Consider the following 18,889-nt stretch of genomic DNA (forward strand, 5'->3'; position numbering starts at 1 on the left):
CTACACAAGTTGGAAACATGACAACTAATTGTGACTGAATGAGGAGTAAAAAGACATCCAGTATTCAAATTCACATAAGATTAAAAAAAGAAAAATACCATAGCCACATTTCATACTTTGTCCTTTACAACATATTATAAATAAGAACAAAATTCTTTGGAAACATTAAAAGATTTCCGAATTGCTAAATTTTAAATCCTGACACGAGAAGGGCGGTTTAAATTGAATAAAGCTTAAAGTTTAGAGAAATGTTATAGAAAAAGACAAATAACGAGTGTGTTTATATGTTGAGTCTAGAATTTTGGTGATACAGTATATGAAATCCCTTCTCAGCATGTTTAAATATCTGCTGCTCTACTCTAAACAAGTTGGAAACATGATAATTAATCGTGACTGAATTAAGCAATATTACACGAGAGGGTTTGATTTAACGTCATTATTGGCATGACAGGGTGTGCTGTCATGCTAATTTGAGTATGTTCTAAATGTCTAGCTGACCAATCAGGTTGTCTGGTCGGATCTACTTCTTTTATAATCAGAAATAAACAAACGTCCATTAATCAAAGTTACATTAAGTTACACATTTTTTGAATGTTTCCAAAGTATTTTCCAATACTGTTTTTTTCAAAGATTATTGTTCTTGATCTGACCTGAGAGTCTCCAGTGTGCAGTGTGGACTCTTCAGTCCAACAGAGATCAGCTTCACTCCTGAATCCTGCAGTTTGTTGTTACTCAGGTCCAGCTCTCTCAGACTAGAGGACTGGGAGCTGAGAACTGAGGACAGAGCTTCACAGCTTCTCTCTGACAGGTTACAGCCACTCAGTCTGGAGAGACAACAGGAAGGACACAAGTTATTTATATGTACCTCCTGTTGAAATATATCAGAGTATTTGTTGATGAATAAATCCCACTTACAGAGCTTTGTTGGAGGCTTTGACCACTGGCAGCAGCCTCAGAAGAGCCTCCTCTGATGCAGAGTATTTCTTCAGGTCAAACACGTCCAGATCTTTTTCTGAGGACAGTAAGATGAAGACCAGAGCTGACCACTGAGCAGGAGACAGTTTATCTGTGGAGAGACTTCCTGAACTCAGGGACTGTTGGATCTCCTCCACTAGAGAATGATCATTCAGTTCATTCAGACAGTGGAACAGATTGATGCTTCTCTCTGCAGACAGATCCTCACTGAACCTCTTCTTGATGTACTCAACTGTCTCCTGATTGGTCTCTGAGCTACTTCCTGTCTGTGTCATCAGACCTCGTAGGAGAGTCTGATTGGTCTGCAGTGAAAGGCCCAGGAGGAAGCGGAGGAACAAGTCCAGGTGTCCATTTGGACTCTGTAAGGCCTTGTCCACAGCACTCTGATTGAGACATTTTACTTCAGGTTTGACTCTTAAGAATTTAGGCAGCCAGGAGGTTGTTTGTTCTTCTGACAGCAGGTTGACTCCAGAGTTGATGAATGTCAGATGGACATGAAGAGCAGCCAGAAACTCCTGAACACTCAGATGGACGAAGCAGAACACCTTGTCCTGGTACAGTCCTCTCTCCTCTTTAAAGATCTGTGTGAACACTCCTGAGTACACTGAGGCTGATCTGATATCGATGCCACACTCTGTCAGGTCTGATTCATAGAAGATCAGGTTGCCTTTCTGCAGCTGCTCAAAAGCCAGTTTTCCCAGAGACTCAATCATCTTCTTTGTATCTTCATTCCAGTTTGAATCGGTCCCAGCTCCTCCACCGTATTTGATGTTCTTCAGTTTGGACTGAACCACCAGGAAGTGGATGTACATCTCAGTCAGGGTCTTGGGCAGCTCTCCTCCCTCTCTGGTCTTCAACACGTCCTCCAGAACTGTAGCTGTGATCCAGCAGAAGACTGGGATGTGGCACATGATGTGGAGGCTTCGTGATGTCTTGATGTGGTAGATGATTCTGCTTTCCTGCTTCTTGTCTCTGTATCTCTTCCTGAAGTACTCCTCCTTCTGTGGGTCAGTGAAACCTCTGACCTCTGTCACCATGTCAACACACTCAGCAGGGATCTGATTGGCTGCTGCAGGTCGTGTGGTTATCCAGAGGCGAGCAGAGGGAAGCAGATTCCCCCTGATGAGGTTTGCCAGCAGCACACCCACTGAGGTGGACTCTGTAACATCAGTCAGGATCTCAGTGTTGAGGAAGTCCAGAGGAAGTCGACACTCATCCAGACCGTCAAAGATGAACACAACCGGGAACTCTTCAAACCTGCAGATTCCTGCTTCTTTGGTTTCACTGAAGAAGTGATCAACAAGTTCCACCAAGCTGTACCTTTTCTCTTTCAGCATGTTCAGCTCTCTGAAAGTGAATGGAAATATGAACTGGATGTCCTGGTTGGCTTTACCTTCAGCCCAGTCCAGAGTGAACTTCTGTGTTAAGACTGTTTTCCCGATGCCAGCCACTCCCTTAGTCATCACTGTTCTGATTGGTTCATCTCTTCCAGGTGGAGCTTTAAAGATGTCTTCTCTTCTGATTGTTGTTTCTGGTCTGTTTGGTTTCCTGGATGCTGTTTCAATCTGTCTGACCTCATGTTCATCATTGACCTCTGCAGTCCCTCCCTCCATGATGTAGATCTCTGTGAACATCTGATTCAGAAGGGTTGGGTTTCCTGCTTTAGCAATCCCCTCAAACACACACTGGAACTTCTTGTTTAGGTTAGTCTTGAGTTTCCGTTTACACACTCCAGCAGAACTTCCTGAATGAATACATAATAAAAAAGCTCATTAAGTAATTTTGTAAAGAAAACAGGAACATATTTTGGTCCATCTCTGGAGACATTAGTAAACGTCCCATTAGTCCAGTAAGTTAAATCTTTAGAGAAATCCTCTTACTGCTCTGCAGACGGTCAGCCAGCTCATCCTGCTTCATTCTCCTCAGGAAGTGCAGTGTGATCTTCAGAAATGCCTCTCTGCTGCTCCTCTGCTCTTCATCCTCATCCTCACCCTCCCTCTGACTCTCTGAGCATTCTGGGTAATCTAGATTCAGAACCTTCTGGATCTTCTTCAGCTCGTTCTTCACAAAAGTGCCGATGTTCTCCTCCAGCAGCTGGAACAGAAGATTTTATGAATGACACAATCAAACGAAATCATGGAAGCAAACATCAGATCCATGTTGGACAGACTGACAATCCACTGGTCTGAAAAGTGCAGCATGGAGATGATTGTGAACAGAATAGATGTAAAAGTAGTTGTTGTACATGTACAGACCATAAATATGGAGTCCAGGTGTGTTTGATGCTGCTGGGCAGACTGACCACTGGGAACCTCTGAGATCTCCTGGTCCACTCTGTGGAGGAATCAGGAAGAATTAACTCACATCATGTCTGTCCACACAGAGACAAACACAAGGTAATTTCCTGTGACTTAAAGTGTTGATTACAACATTGAATCAGATGGTTTCCCCTGACATGAAAGTGTTGGAGGTGCTGCTGATCCCACTGTGAATCAACAGAAAGAACTAAGAATTAACCCTCATGCCCTCTTCAGGCATTTTTGTACATTTTTCTCAAGTTTTTTTTTTTTTCATTTTGTGATAATTTTTTCTGTGTTACTGCTTATGGCGTGAAATTTTGTCAGAACCTTTCTTTTTGGTCAAAATTTTTAAATCCAGTGTTTTTCACTCTATCATGTTTTTTTATACTTGATTGATTCATTTTGTACCCTCTGGACACCTTCGTGGCAAAAAATGTTGTTAACTGCTATTAAATCATCATATCAATATTGTTTTCTGCTTAAACAACTTCTACCTTGCTCAAAACTACCAAACATTCAATCATTTTCAGGATTTTAACCCTTTAAATGCAAGTTTATTTATTTGAAGTATTTCATTATATATTCAAAAAAAAAACAACACAAAAAATGATTTTTTTTCCATATAATGAATAATATGGAGATGGGGCTTTGGTGGAGATTAGAGTCTTGGATATGTCAAAGATTAGCAAAAAAATTAATTTGATTGCATTAGTATTTTTTACATAGCATTTCATTCTGAACAAAAGTGGTGATATTTGATATTTTTACTGTATTCCACCAGAATCAACCATTTTCCCTTTGTAGGCATGGAATTATTGTATTTATGCCAGTTATATTATGGAGCCGTGTGTGTGTGTGTGTGTGTCTGTGTGTGTGTGTGTGTGTGTGTGTGTGTGTGTGTGTGTGTGTGTGTGTGTGTGTGTGTGTGTGTGTGTGTGTGTGTGTCTTTTGAAGGATGCTGGATCTGGTCATGAACCCACTCACTGAAACTTGGCCTTAAGTGTCCAGACTCAAATGGCAGAAGTCTTCTCATGGTAAATATTGTCCTGACCCAGGTGACACAAACACTTACCAAGGGTGGCTGGTTCTCCAGGGGGGATGTGCAGATGAAGTTACCCTGGAAGGGGCACTCTGAGGCACACACATCCCAACCATCACCCTGGTATTCCCAGTTGGAGAAGAACATTTGGGAAGAATTTTGCCATTCATGATTTTTATCCTACCCTATGGCTAAGGGAGATTTAAAATGCTTTTTAATGGGGCTAAAACACCAGATGATATTGGACCAAACCAGGTCCAATATTAATTTGAGATCTACAGTTGAAGACTGGTCTACTGGACAGCTTTCAGATGTGAGAATTTAAATATATGTGAAGAAGAAATATGCTGAAAATAAATTACAAAAATTCTCTGGATACATAACAGTTGAAACATGAATCAGCAATATTATAATATTATTAACAGCTTACCTCTTTTCAGCAGTGGGTTGCTCTCTTTTAAAGTTAATAAAGTGATCATGTGACCAGTCGCTCTTGAAGGACACACAGCTGGGTTCAGGTTCAGCAGAGTCTGGTCTTTGATGGATCCTGTTACACAGAGAGTAAGACCAACAGGGATGGAAATTCACTTTTTATTATTCAGACACAAAAACAGCTGGAAATACAAGCAGCAACTAAAACAAGATTAACACAAAGAAGTTCAATAAACTACACAAAAAACTGGGTTAAAAAGTTAAAACACCAGAGAATATATTGGACCAAACCAGATCCAATATTTACCTAAAGTCAAGAGTTGAAGACTGGTTTAACTGGACAACTTTCAGATGTGAGAATATAAATATATGTGAAGTAGAAAGATGCTGAAAATAAACTCCAAAAACTTCTCTGGATACATAAAAGTTAAAACATGATTCAGTAATATTATAATATTAACAGCTTACCTCTTTTCAGCAGAGGGTTGATCTCCTTTAAAGTTAATATAGCGTCCCTGTGACCGGTCGCTCTTAAAGGACACACAGCTGGGTTCAGGTTCAGGTTCAGGTTCAGGTCCAGGTTCAGGTTCAGGTTCAGGTCCAGGAGACTCTGGTCTCTTCTGGGTCCTGATAGAAAAACACATTTATTCAGGGTCACATGTTCAGTTAAAGTCTCCGTGCATAAAATATAATATTAATATGAATATGTCTGTAGGCCTAATTATTAACAATTAAATGCCAATAATGCTTTACTTTCTGTCCAAAACTCAATAAAAATATCTTTTGAAATCAGAATTAAAAATCTAAATATAATATTTCTAAATGTTGTCTAAACAGAAAGATATTTTTGAGTGAGACAGGAAATTATTTTACAAAAATATTCTCATTTCAGTCATCAACTACCATAATTTCTTTCCACAAAATTACAAAAAAAACAAAAAACAACCCAGACGGGACGTAGTTCCATCCAATGAGACTCGTTCCAGTTTGCTGGATGTTCACAACTCACCTCAATCTTCTTCTTAACATTTCAATTTCCCTTTCCATTGCAATTCTCTCCTTCTGCCATTCAAGTCTCTCCATCAATCCTCTCTCCCCCATTTCAGGTAGCCTCTCCTCCATTTCTATTCTCCTCTCCCTTACAGGTCTTTTATTAAAGTAGTGGTGGCTCCATGGACCGGTTACTCTTCATGGACACACAGCTGGGTTCAGGTTCAGGTTCAGCAGGGTCTGGTCTCTGATGGGTCCTGTCAGAAAGAGAGGAAGACCACTTTTTAATCTCCAGAAACAGAAGCTGCTGGAGAAACTAGAAGCTATCAAGCAGGAAATAAAGTCTGAAGCTCTTGACTGAATGATTTCTGCTCTCTGCTCATCCTGCTCTGTCATTCATTATCTTTCTGGGAGAACAGGAACATTGGAAAGACTCCAGGACTAATGTCATCTTTCTGTCCTCTAATGGAGACAAGACTCCATTATGACAATCAATCTCACCTTTCTGTCCTGTGTAGACTGTAAAATAATGACATGAAGACACTTCTCCTCCTCCACACATCACTACAACAGTAACAGAAGTATTTAGGTCTCTACATTTTATTCTGAAAGGTCCCAGAGGAAACAGTAGAGTCCTGTTGTGTCTGACTTTACGCTGGTGGAGACGACGGTTTGTTTTCTGACAGCAGGAGAAAGGAAATAACTAGAGGCCATCTTAGAGAAAGGTTCGGATTTATTGTTGTCAGTGTGTGTTTGTTTTTCCTTTGTCCCGTGAATGCAACACGAGGAACTTTCCACACGTCTATGGAGGTTAATAGAGCTTTTCACTGATTGGCCACGGGAAGTAAATATGTCATTTTATCCTGGGGCCTCATCTTGTGTGGTGTTCATATTTTTGTTACACAGCCTTAATACTTAACCAATTTAGCTCAATTACCAATGATATTTACATCATTTATGGTTCATATTTGCCATTTGCCCCGGTGAGATCACATTCACGATCATATGATAATTTTCGGGTTTTTTTGAGAAAACAATTGTAAAAAAGGTGAAAAATAGAAACAAGATTTTTGATCATTATTGGTGCTTATTTCTTAGAACTTAATCAGAACAGGTGAAAGTGCTTGAAATGTAACAATTTATAAATTTGTGTGGGAATAGCAGGTTCAGACACACAGACACGCACACACACACACACACACACACACACACACACACACACACACACACACACACACACACGCACACGCACACGCACACGTACATGCACACACACACACACACACACACACAAACACACAGACGCACAGACACACACACACACACACAGACACACACAAACACACAGACGCACACACACACACACACACACAGATGCACAGACACATGCACACGCACACGCACACGCACACGTACACGCACACACACACACAAACACACACGCCCACGTACAGACGCACACACACACACACAGACACACACACACAGACGCACAGACACACACACACACACACACACACACACACACACACACACACACAGCAGGCCCAGTTAGGAGGAGGACACAGTTAAGTTTCATAGGACCTACAGTTATTACACTGGGGTCCAGTAGACCTGAACACCTCATATGTAATAGTTATGTGTAGTGGGGGGGGGGGGTACCGTGTGCAGTCATTGAAAATAAGTTATTTTTTATGTTCTTCACAGAAAATGGGCCAAGTCCGATGAGTTTGATTTAGATGAAATAATAAATAGCATAATTTTTCTTTATTATTAAAATTTAGAGTGTGGTCACATCAACAGATTCTCACTCCCATCTCGTAAAATACAGACGTTTGGTCAGGTGCCTTTGTCGTTCTTATGGACGCTAAAAGTCTCCTATAGCGTCCGCTGCACGGTGTGGGAGTTTCTGTTTCTGCTCTCTGCTCATCCTGCTCTGTCATTCATTCTCTTTCTGGGAGAACAGGAACATTGGAAAGACTCCAGGACTAATGTCATCTTTGTACAGAACATTCCTGTCTGGTTTATAAAAATTAAGGACATGAAGACACTTCTCCTCCTCCACACATCACTACAACAGTTACAGAGGCTTTTAGGTCTCTACATTTTATTCTGAAAGGTCCCAGAGGAAACAGTAGAGTCCTGTTGTGTCTGACTTTACGCTGGTGGAGACGACGGTTTGTTTTCTGACAGCAGGAGAAAGGAAATAACTAGAGGCCATCTTATGATGGATTCACACCGGCCAAATCAGGGCCGAATTACTTCCCCCCCCCTTGTTCAGACCCCCCCCCCATCTTCAACTCAGCCTTCATTTAGATCTCAGCTACACAGCTGTAAAGTTTCCTGACTGCAGCCTCACGGTTGTGACAGACAGACGTATAAACACCTGGCAAAGTATTTAAAACCTCCTCTGTAGTAGTTCATGTTACAACATGGAGATTTATCTTCAACACAAGAGTCGTCCAAACTTTCTCAGGAAATAAGAAGTGAAGTAGAAACATTATATTTAACTTTACAGAGCCAGAAACTAACCCTGAAGAGACCAAAGACTAACGTGGTGTTAAAGTACCAAACAGCAACTTACAGTTACACACACACACACACACACACACACACACACACACACACACACACACACACACAGGATCTGTAAGACAGAAATAAAGGATCTATAAGACAGAAATAAAGGATCTATAAGACAGAAATAAAGGATCTATAAGACAGTAACTCGGCCAGATACCCACACCACATGGCGGTGGATCTTTGTGAATAAGACTCCAGTTTTAATTCATCCCAAGTCCAGTTGTGTTGGTTTCTCTGCAGCTTTCTGCTCTTAAACTAAACTAACCACAGCTGGAGTTCACGAGTCAAACGTTACAGACATTAGAGTTAAATTACCTTCAGCTGGAGCTTCACACGGAGAGAAAAAGCTGCGACACTAAATCTGGAAAGTGAAAGTAAACTTTAAACAGGAAACAAGAGCAGTGGCGGTTCTAGGGGGGGGGGGGGGCAAGGGTCCCCTCGTTATATTAAGCCTCAACCCCCCCCTCTGGCCCCCCTAACTGTGGCAAATACTTTAATACATCTTTATCCCCAAAAAAGGGATATTATTGATGTGCAGTGATATATGAAATGTAGGTTAACACAGATTGAGTATTCTTGTGTTTATTGTTATATGTTTATCAGTCTTTGGAGAACCAAACCTATGGGGTGATTAATGTATTTGGTTCCCCTGAAATCACATGTGACCCCAGCCTGGCCCCTCCATTTGAAATGGTCTAGAACCGCCACTGAACGGCCAGAGAGGCGCAGCATTACCAAATATAGGAAATAATAAATGGAACTTCTGACAGTTAACATGTAATAACAAATATAATAGAGTTGTTTTTAAATCTAAAGTATGTTTTGATTATAACAGAGGATGGCGTGTTGAGAGTACACACAGACTCCCCCCATCTCTCTCCCCCTTTCATATCTATCCTCTTTCACTATAATAAAGGGAAAAGCCCCAAAAAAATAATCTTTAAAAAAACAATGAGACCGTTGGCTGGTTGGTTTACTCCAACATTCATCCAGACGCCTAACTGCACTAGTTGGAACAATATACAATACTTAATATAATATAACACTAAATCACAATATCAGTAACGTTATCTCCAAATAACAATATTTCCATCGGCTGTTCTTCAGTGGAAAGTTTATATTCACTGTACCAACGGCACCTTTATACTCACATAACACATACACTAAATGGGGTATCTGTCATTTTTACAAATATATACTAAAGTAAATAATACATTCTGTTTAAAAAAAAATAAAATGTTTATTAAGTATTACAAAATGAATACATAAAATGTATTAAAATGTAATTTATAAAGTGGGGTGAGTGTGTAAGATAAAAAAATAGAAATTAAACTAATAAAATCTGTAAACATGTTTTAATGTGTGAATATGTGTTGTGGCGCTCTGCTTGTAGTTCCTGCTGATGTCACCAGAGGGCGCCATGATGTCATCACCAGCTCAGAGATGCTGTTTCTGAATTAGATTAGATTCAACTTTATTGTCATTGTGCAGAGCACAAGTACAAAGACAACAAAATGCAGTTTACATCCAACCAGAAGTGCAAAAAAAGCAGAAAAGTGCAATGTGATATACAAAGTATAGACAGGTGGTGCATAGGCAGGACATGAAATATAGTGCAGTGTTATAAGAGCAGAATAAATATGGCTATGTAATATGAACAGTGTATGAATAACATGTACAGATGTATGTGCAACGTAGTAGCAGTGACATTATAATAGTAGTAAGAGTAATATAGATATATGCAGTGTACCGTGTGGTCCTGTGGATGTTTTAATGTGGATTAAGACGAGGAGATTTAGAAGAGCGTCGAGCTACGGCTTCATCCTGAGGAAACCTACAACATTTTATAACTTAAATTCGTGCATACTAATATATCTGAATGCAGGAATTTAGACGTCAGAAGTTTGTTCTCGCCACTGTTGCACCAAATGATTGCTGAGAGTGTGGTCTACACCTCCTCTAACTGTAGAGGGTCCTGATTAGGATTGGACTCTACTTCCTGTTGGAGGAGTGCCAGCTCATAGTGACCAGTTCCATATTATGGTGCTTACCCACTGCTAGAAGCAGCTCTACTCGGCTCGGCTCTGCTCGGCCGCTGGTGCCCCGTCCTCCTTTTTCCATTGCAGATTTAGTACCGCGTGGCTGGTCGTCATAGCGACACCGCAGAAACTGCCATGACCTAACGCGACACACACACAGAACGTTGTTTTTGCTAGAAGACACATTTAGTTTCTAAAGAAGCTGGAGGCAGCAAAAAAAAACACACAGCTGGCTAAACTATTTAACAATGGCGGGTTTGTTCAGGACACCCCCGTCTGTCGCTAGCAATGATGACGCAGTGATTAGTGACGATTCTCTCCGACCAATCAGGAGTCGGCAGGTTTTCACGTCACCTTTTGGTATCGCCTCAGCTCGCTGGAACCTGGATGGAGGTGATACTAAAAAAAGTATCTGTTGGCAGGTACCAGGGACTTTTATCAGAATGGAAAAACTAAAAAGGCGAGTAGAGGCGAGCAGGTACCATGTGATGGAAAAACACCATTAGTAGATTTAGTTAGAGAATAAAAGAGCTGAGTCATGTTGTCTCCACATCAGTCCTGTCAGTGAACAGACCGACCGACACTAACTGCTGCTGACAGCTTTCTGATCTTCATCACAAGAGTCCTTCACACGTTCTCAGGAAATAAGAAGTGAAGTAGAAACATTATATTTAACATCACAGAGCCACAAACTAACCCTGAAGAGACCAAAGACTAACTTGGCAGAAAAATCACAATTAGATATTTTCCCCACATGGTTGAGTCCTAATGTCCAGATAACTAACGTGGAGAGAAAACTACGTACACATAGGCAGGATTTATTGTTTTTTTTAAGGTTTTTGTTGCTTTTTTCAGAGTTTTAGTCGCCTTTTTGGAATAATTTTGACAATTTTTGAGTTTTTTTTTTTATATTTTAGCCCAAAGTCCACAGAGGCAGCCCGGCTGGTAACTGATCTTGATCAGAGCAGCTGGAAATGATGATTACATTTCATTGGACAATTGTGTTGTATAATGACAATAAAGCCGAACCTTGAACACACACACACACACACACACACACACACAGCCATACACACACACACACACACACACACACACACACACACACACACACACACACACACACACACAGACACACACACAGACACACACATACAGACACAGACACACACACACACACATACAGACACAGACACACACACACACACACACACACACACACACAAACACACACAGACACACACACACACACAGCCAGAAACCAACCCTGAAGAGACCAAAGACTAACGTGTTGTTAACGTATCAAACAGCAACTTACAGTTTCTTCAAACAGTCAGAAGAGTTGATGAAGAAGAGTTGATGAAGAAGAGGGTCACTCTCCGCCTGGAGAAAAATCTCTGACACAGGTGAGCTGTTCCCTGGAATGAGTCCAAGCTCCACCTCCACAGGAGGAGGAAGAGGAGGAAGAGGAGGAGGAGGAGGAGACAGAAAGAATCCTGTAGAACCAGAAACACTGTGCCAACAGAGATCAGAGGAGCAGTAACTCTTCATAACAACCAGCAGTGATAAACAGGAAATTAAACTTCAGTTAAAAGTTATTTTAACTGTTAACAAACAACGACATGATGATTTATAATGTTACTGATTATTGGTAATGTTGTCATTTGTTATTTTAGAGAGAAATACCAAAATAAAGAACAATCAAACTAACCCAAAGTCCCCAGTTAGTCTTCATCTCTGAGCTGGTGATGACGTCATGGCGCCCTCTGGTGACATCAGCAGGAACTACAAGCAGAGCTCCACCAATCATATTCACACATTAAAACATGTTGACATATTTTATTAGTTTCATTTCTATGTTTTTTATCTTACACAGTCACCCAACTTCAAAAATTACATTTTAATACATTTTATGTATTTATTTGGTAATACTATATCCCTTTATTTTAATTGTTCTTATTATATATACATACATTATTTTAATTAATTATTTTAAAAACGTAATCATTTACACAGTAAATCTGAAAGATATGACATGTTTTTATGAATGATTTTCAGACTTTGATGTGATGTATTGATCCTGTAATGGATGAATGTGAAGAATGTGGATGTAATGGAGCTGTGAGAGTGTAATCTGTTCCTCTGAGATGAAGTGAAGGACTAAATGTTTGAATCCAAGCTGCAGCAGTGCTGCTGTGAGCTGTCATGGTGTTTGATCCAGAGAGAGCAGACAGACTCCAGGGTGATAACAACTTTGGAGACATTCTCAGTATGTTCTACAAAGATATGAATAGCTCGGTTATAATTCATCTCAATAACTCTAAAAGATTTCTAACTAATAGTGTCTCGGCTAGTGACGTAGAAAGCCGTGCAGATGTTGACCAGCTCACCCAGAGACTGAAGGCAGGACACATTCAGAAACCGTATCTCACTCTAAACACTATGGATGGTTTATCAAAGTTTGGATGCGTGTGGAAGCACCAGAGACACAAAATAACTCCACAAATCACAGAAAAAGAGATTTTTTTTCATAATATGGGCACTTAAAAAAATAAAATAAAAACGTGCCATGAATTGGAGAATAATCAGTTTTTACAATCTTTAAATATGTGATATGCCTCTGAGTCGTGTGATGCGTCTGAACAGCCTCATCTGGTGGTTGACTGTCATTGTGCTATCTATCATCGTTCACCTAAAGGAGGGAATTGAACCCCCGACACAACAGTCCAAACGTCAACATCATTAATAATACATTATAAAATACAAATAAACGACTCAAAGTAATTTAAAATAGTTACTATAATAGTTACTAGTTAATACTTACTAATGTAAATAAAAATTATATATATATATATATATATATATATATATATATATATATATATATATATATATATATATATGTGTGTGTGTGTGTGTGTGTGTGTGTGTGTGTGTGTGTGTGTGTGTGTGTATATGATGTTGATAATTTGTTCTCTGGTTTATGTACACCTCTTCCTGATACTCCCACGAAAAGCCCAAATCCCAAGAAGGTCTGCACCAAAAAAGAGGAAACGTTATCAAATGCTGACATCCTAAAAGCCATTAATGGCTTGAATGACCGTTTTTTGAAGTTTGAAGAAATGATAATGAAAAATACAGCTGAGATTGCTGGAGTGCAGGAAAATGTGAATGGGCTGGAAATCCAGTGGAAAGGAACTGATGACACAGTGAAGAAGATGAGTGACCAGATGACAACCTTGAGGAGAAACAAGAAGAGTCGGAGCGGTACAGTAGGAGATGGGATCTCCGTCTTCTGAATCTCCCAGAAAGCAGCAACGAGGATGTGAGGAAGGAGGTGCTGGAGATTATCGCTGAAATCATCCCAGAGGAAAAGAGCAAGCTTGGATTCATGGTGGACACCGTGCACAGCTTCCCTCAACGCCGACGTCATGAAGAGAAAGAATCTCCGGATGACTGAGGATTTAACCCAACAGGAGAGACAGCGCAGAAATAAACTTTGGCCTCTTGTGAAGCAAGCGCGCGCTGACGGAAAGAAAACTAAATGGCAGGGTCCTGCTGCCATCATTAACGGTGTGAGACACACTGCCTAACTTGTTATATTTCCATTAATATGAGGTAAAATGTTCACACTGCTTAACTTGCTAAACTTCCCTTAATGTGAGGTAAAATGTTTAAGTTAAATATGCCACCCAATCTTAAGGGGTAATTTTGTTCTCCCTGTATACAATTCAAAGGGCAATATGTTCACTCCACTAGTTAAAATAAGATTTTTTTTTAGGAGTTAATTGAGGTTCTCATGTTCAGAGCTTCCCACTTGACGGTGAGTTAATCTCTGATATTCCCTATCTCAGAGTATCTTTTCCTTAACTAGTTCCTATAACCTTAACAGACATCCAGTTCAGATTTTTCTCTGTTTTCCTTCATTATGACAGACTTCCCTTTTAGTTCCTTAAAAATAATATCTTTTAATGTCAGGGGTATACGTGACAGCACCAAAAGGAAATACATTTTTTTGTTCAGTAGACTAAATAATGCTGATTTGATATTTTTACAAGAGACTGATTCCGTGGACAGTGATGTGAAATTTTGGAGTGCTCAATGGGGCGATAAATGTTATTTTTGTCATGCCTCTCAACAATCAGCAGGTGGCGCCATTCACCTTAACAATTTTAAAGGAGATATAGTTGAATCAATGATCTCCAATGAGGGCAGATGGATAATCTTGGTTTTCAAATTAGACAATTCCTTCTTTATAGTTTGCAATTTATATAACTATAACAATACAGCTCTAGCAAAAAATATGTTTTTACAACTCTGTATGAAACGTGAAGCCTTTAAAAACAAATATAAGGATGCACACTTGATTATTGGAGGCGATTATAACGATGCTCCAGATCAGTGGTCCCCAACCTTTTTTTCTTGGCGCCCCCCCCTACTTATGTCTAAGAAAAGCTGAGCCCCCCCTCCGAAACCGAAGTTGAGGTAACTTTCCCTTACTTTCTTTTTTGATAGAGAGGAGTTATCAGCACTTATACGTTTCTCCGCCATGTCTATCAGCTGACCTGATGACAGCAGGGTCCCAGGTTAAGAGGTCCCGGAGGTCTGGCCTACTAAGTAGCCTGCCTACAAGTTTAAGCAAAAACAAAAATACATAGTTTTCATACAGACCTTTATATACATTATATATTCTAGTGTAATATCATAATTTGTTTAACATGTGCAAATATTTTTTTTTTACCTCAACCTCAAACCAGATAAAGACTTGCGCCCCCCATGTGATCTTTGCCGCCCCCCTTAGTGGTCCCCGGACCCCAGGTTGGGAACCACTGCTCCAGATGATCTTGTAGATAGAGTACCTGTAAGATTAATTCCACTTTCAAAATTCAAAAGTACTGCATATATTTGTGAACAACTGGCAGTTATAGATATTTGGCTTTTTTAAACCCTGACATTAAGGAATTTACATGGAGCAACGTCAGCAGGTCCTTACAGTCTAGAACTGATCTATGGCTTATATCTCCCTCTTGTCTGCAATTTGTGTCAGAATCATTACATAGCTATGCCCCACTTTCTGATCTTAAATTAATTTCAATTCACTTAGTAGGAACAAAACAACAAAATGGTAATATACGTAGTTATTGGAAACTAAATAATAATTTATTAAAAGATGATGAGTTTTGTGATTCAGTCAAAAAAACAGCCAAAAGCATATTTGGTAATAACGAAGGGAATCACATACAAAAATGGGAATATTTCCAAGTTTAAAATTAGAGAAATAGCAATTAAACGAAGAAAAGTAATAAAAAAAAATAACTTAGCTAAAGATATAAATATTATGGATAAATTGAATGTTTTAATGAGTAAGGATAATCTTTCAGAGGAAGAAGAAATAACGTTGAAAACATTAAAAGACGAAATAGATAATATGTATATTGAAATGGCTAAAGGGGCATTTGTAAGGTCTCGAGCAAAATGGTTGGAACAAGGGGAAAGAAATTCAAGTTACTTCTTTGCTTTAGAGAAGAGAAATCGTAAGAGAAATAATTTAACTACTCTTAAAATTAATGATAACATCACCTCTAATTCTTTAGACATTTCAAGATATGTTGGTACATTTTATAGCAATATATATATATATATATATATATATATATATATATATATATATATATATATATATATATATATATATATATAAAATATTCAGTTTGATGAATGTGATAGATTTATCGAGTCCGTTAAAGCATTTACACCAACTATATCTGAACAATTTAAAATGGACTGCGAACGTCCCATTACTAAAGTGGAAATCTCAGAGGCTGTTAGCTCAATGAAAAAAGGGAAATCTCCGGGTAATGATGGGCTTTCAGTCGAATTTTATTTGCATTTTCGGGAAACTACTTAAAATCCTCTATTTGATTTATTCAAAGAATGCACTTTAAAAAAGGAAATGTCCACAAGTATGAAGCAAGGTTTAATAAGTCTTCTCCCTAAACCTGATAAAGATCACTTATTGATAGAAAATTGGAGACCTATTACGCTCTTAAATATCGACTACAAAATTGTATCATAAGTTTTTGCTAAATGATTAAAAAGAGGTCTTCATGAGATAATAAGTGAAACACAAACAGGTTTTCTGTCTAACCGTCACATTAGCTCTAATATAAGACTTGTTCTCGACCTGCTGGACTATTCTGATAACATCAATACTGACGCACTGATAGTATTCCTTCATTTTTATAAAGCATTTCATACGGTAGAACACTATTTTTACTCAAAGCACTTCAAATTTTTGATTTCGGACAACATTTTATATCTACAGTTGAGATGTTTTATAAATATATTGATAGTTCTGTGATATTATATCCAAACACCACAAAAAGATTTCCTGTACTGAGATCAGTTCGCCAGGGCTGCCCTATTTCACCGTTCTTGTTCCTGCTGGTGGTTGAATTACTGTCATTACATATTCAACATAATCCTATTATTAAAGGTTTGTCTATTTTTGGTAAGGAAATTAGAGTTACTCAACTAGCGGATGATACGGCTCTCTTTTTGAGTGACAAACATCAGATTGAATATGCTATATCCCTAATTGACCAATTTTTCAACAAATCTAAATGTGAAATTTTATGTTTGTATCAGACTGAAGAGGAAAATATGTTTAATATACCTGTTAAGAAATGTGTATGATATTTAGGTATTCATATCTGCAAGGACCACAAGGAACGTCAACAACTTAATCTTTCGTCTAAATTGAAGAAGACTAAAACCATGCTGAATTTACGGCTTCAAAGAGACATTTCTATTCTAGGTAGGATTCTTTAGACTAAAGCAGAAGGGATTTCAAGATGTGTCTACCCTGCCCTCTCTCTCAATGTCCATGATTCAACATGTAAAGACATGAATTCCATATTTACGAATTTTGTATGGAAAAACAGACACCACCATTTACAAAAAGCGGTGCTCTCTGGTTGTAAGGATGAAGGTGGATTTGAACTTCTGGACTTTTTGGACTTGAATTACACCTTTAAGGTGAAATGGTTGAAGGAAAGTTTGAGAGCACCAGTCTTTATAGTACTTTATCCCCAATAACATCTTTAATAGTGTAGGAGGTCTTAAATTTGTATTGAAATGTAACTACAATATTACAAGATTGCCGTTAAAACTATCCCGATTTTATCAACAAGCTCTTTTGGCCTGGAAGCTGTGTCCTTCTCACAACTTTTCTCCACACAAGTCTATCTTATGGAATAATGAATGCATCACTAGGGGGAACAAGTCACTCTATTTGCAACAATGGATCGATAGAGATATTATCTTCATAAAAGATCTTTTTGATTGTAATGGTCAATTACTTAATTATGAATATTTTCTCAGAGAGAAGGCATTCCCAATAACGTTCAAAGAATATAATTCAGTTTTCAAATCTATACCTAATGGCATATTAGAATGAATGAAAAGTTAACTAAAACAAAATGAAGTTACTGGTTTTAATTTTACTCTTTATATAAACGGTATGGATATTATGAGCAGCACTTGTACTAATAAGCACATTAGAAAATGCTTTCTAAATTTAAAGAAAATAACTATAACTATAATAAATTCCTCTGGAGTTCTCATTTCACTGATGTTAACTGGCTTAGGGCATGGCTTGTTCCCTTTAGATGTTGTATCACAAACAAAGTTAGGGAATTACATTTGAAAATATTACATAATATATACCCTACAAACCTATTTGTATCTAAATTCATGCCTGTTGATGATTATTGTAGTTTTTGTAAAACAGAATGAGAGTCGTTAACCCATCTTTTTATGGTTGTTCATTTTGTATTGCATTTTGGAAAAGCTTTGAAGATTATATGGTATCTAAAACAAAAACAAAACATACAATCGCACTTGAAGGGAAACATATTATTATTTTGAAAGTAAAGATAGAAAGTTATGTAATATTGTAAATTTCTTTATTTTATTAGGTAAGCTCCATATTCGTAAGGTGAAATTTTCCAGATCAACACCGAGCTTCAGACTATTCCAGGTTGAATCTGACATGTACCTTGACCCCGCATTTCCACAGGATGTGGAACTCCGCCGTCCGTCAATACCCACCGGGTCCGGATTTGTTGTGTAGCGGCTGCGGCCAGCCGCGAATTCACGTATGTTTGCGCGATATAACAGGATGTAGTTTCTATAAACAGAACCACAAAACCAACAACAGTTAGTTTCCATCCAGAGGAGTAGAGGGGAAACTACTCTGAGCTGTGTTTTCAAGGTGTAGTGCAGGGAGATATGACCTGCCGTGAGCACGCTGTATTTTATTTTGAAAAGTAACCTGATGTTTTTATTTTGTTTCTGTACTCGACTTCCTGTCCCGCACAATCTGAATTGTGCTGAATTGCTGCGGAGCTCTCCGTCGTCCGTCAAAAATAGAAGCTCTGCGTATCTGCTGCGGAGGGCTGCAGACTGACGGAGCTGGGACGGAGTCGGGACGCAGACGTTCTGCAGTCTCAGTGTGGAAATACACACAT

The 18,889-nt window shown here is 38.8% G+C and overlaps 2 protein-coding genes across 3 annotated transcripts in view; both read right to left on the reverse strand.

The window, feature by feature from the left end:
* The window catches only part of LOC116038066 (NACHT, LRR and PYD domains-containing protein 3-like), a 1,733,742-nt gene that overhangs the window by 1,465,636 nt on the left and 249,217 nt on the right, over positions 1 to 18,889 (reverse strand). The gene's annotated exons all lie outside the window — the stretch shown is intronic.
* Positions 1 to 18,889, reverse strand: part of LOC116038244 — a 133,028-nt gene that overhangs the window by 113,289 nt on the left and 850 nt on the right. The window contains exon 1 of one of the 2 annotated variants that reach the window (XM_036001605.1): positions 8,635 to 8,710. The exons of the other annotated variant lie outside the window; for it this stretch is intronic. The gene's annotated coding sequence lies outside the window, so the exon portion shown is untranslated. Of the gene's footprint in view, positions 1 to 8,634; positions 8,711 to 18,889 lie in introns of those variants that run through there. 2 annotated transcript variants of the gene reach the window in all.

This window comes from Sander lucioperca, chromosome 5 (genome assembly GCF_008315115.2).
Source record: "Sander lucioperca isolate FBNREF2018 chromosome 5, SLUC_FBN_1.2, whole genome shotgun sequence".
Lineage (NCBI taxonomy): Eukaryota > Metazoa > Chordata > Actinopteri > Perciformes > Percidae > Sander > Sander lucioperca.